Source organism: Etheostoma cragini, unplaced genomic scaffold, assembly GCF_013103735.1.
Source record: "Etheostoma cragini isolate CJK2018 unplaced genomic scaffold, CSU_Ecrag_1.0 ScbMSFa_1784, whole genome shotgun sequence".
Taxonomy (NCBI): Eukaryota; Metazoa; Chordata; class Actinopteri; order Perciformes; family Percidae; genus Etheostoma; species Etheostoma cragini.
In genome coordinates this window covers 685-2,252 of record NW_023265874.1, presented here as the reverse complement: position 1 = coordinate 2,252, position 1,568 = coordinate 685, and the positions used below count along the sequence as shown (strand labels likewise).

The window sequence follows — 1,568 nt, the reverse complement described above, 5'->3', positions numbered from 1 at the left end:
GACACACACACACACACACACACACACAGACACACAGACACACACACAGCCCACCCCTGACCCAGTGTGTGTTCCAGGTATCGGGGGTTCAGGGACGAGGACGGAGAATATCTCCCCGAGTTCTTCCACCTGCTCTCCATACGGCTCGCCTTCGTCATCGTGTTCGAGGTCAGCGTCCCACACATGCTAACACATGCTAGCATGCTAACCTATGCTAACACACACCAACACACACACACACACGCGCTAATATGCTAATACGTGCTAACACACACACGCTAATATGCTAACACATGCTAACACATACTTACAAATGCTAAAATCTGCTAACAAATGTTAACGCATGCTATCTTCCTAACATGCCAACAAATGCTAAAACATGCTAACAAATGCTAAAACATGCTAATAAATGCTAAAACATGCTAACACATGGTATCACATGCTAATAAATGCTAGCACATGCTAATAAATAGTAAGAGCTTACAAAATGCAACAATGCGATTTTCCCCTCTTCCTGATGTGATCTTCTTCTTCTTCTTCTTCTCTTCCTGAAGTGATCTTCTTCTTCTTCTTCTTCTTCTTCTTCTTCTCCTCTTCCTCATTTGATCTTCTTCTTCTTCTCGTCCCCAGCACGTGGTCTTCTTCGTTGGTCGTTTGATCGACCTGATGGTCCCTGACGTCCCAGAGGACGTGGAGATGAAGATCAAGAGAGAGCACTACATGGCTAAAGAGGCGCTGGCCGAGAACCAGGTAGTACTGCAGTATTATTCACAGTAATATACTGCCAGGGACTAAAAAACTACAGTATTTATCAGTAAAAAGATAGATCTTCTTACCTCATCATTTGACTTCAGTATTTTGCTGGCAGCAGCTTCAATCTTCAATGAAATATCCTTTCATGTTCATTGTTGTACGTATTATTGATTTGCTGTACGTGTTCAACACAACAACGTGTTCTTCCTTCCAGTCTCTGGGGATATTCATGTCTCCTGGTGAGACGGACGTCCTGTCTCCTGTCCAGAGACCCACCACAGCGTAGACCTGAACCCGAAAGAAGTCCCAGAGGAGCCTGAGATCTACCTATATATATATATTTATATATAAATATATGTATATATACATACTGTATAAACCTATATCATGCTCACACATACTTCTGTCTGAGCTCTAAAAGGTCTTTTAGAGCTCTAAAACACGTCTGTTAGAGCTCTAAAAGACGTCTGTTGGAGCTCTAAAACACGTCTGTTAGAGCTCTAAAACACGTCTGTTAGAGCTCTAAAAGACTTCTGTTGGAGCTGTAAAAGACTTCTGTTGGAATTCTAAAAGACTTCTGTTAGAGCTCTAAAAGACTTCTGTTACAGCTCTAAAACACTTCTGTTAGAGCTCTAAAAAACATCTGTCGGAGCTCTAAAAGACTTCTGTTGGAGCTCTAAAAGACATGTGTTTGTGCTCTATAAGAGTTCAGTTTGAGCTCTAAAAGACTTCTGTTACAGCTCTAAAAGACGTCTGTCGGAGCTCTAAAAGACGTCTGTCGGAGCTCTAAAAGACGTCTGTCGGAGCTCTAAAAG

The 1,568-nt window shown here is 42.2% G+C and overlaps 1 long non-coding RNA gene across 1 annotated transcript; it reads left to right on the top strand.

Annotated features, from left to right (window-relative positions):
• Positions 1-78: 78 nt before the first annotated feature.
• Positions 79-1,101, top strand: LOC117940139. Its single transcript, XR_004655711.1, has 3 exons — positions 79-168; positions 631-750; positions 968-1,101. It is a non-coding gene; the product is annotated as an uncharacterized LOC117940139 (long non-coding RNA).
• Positions 1,102-1,568: the final 467 nt, after the last annotated feature.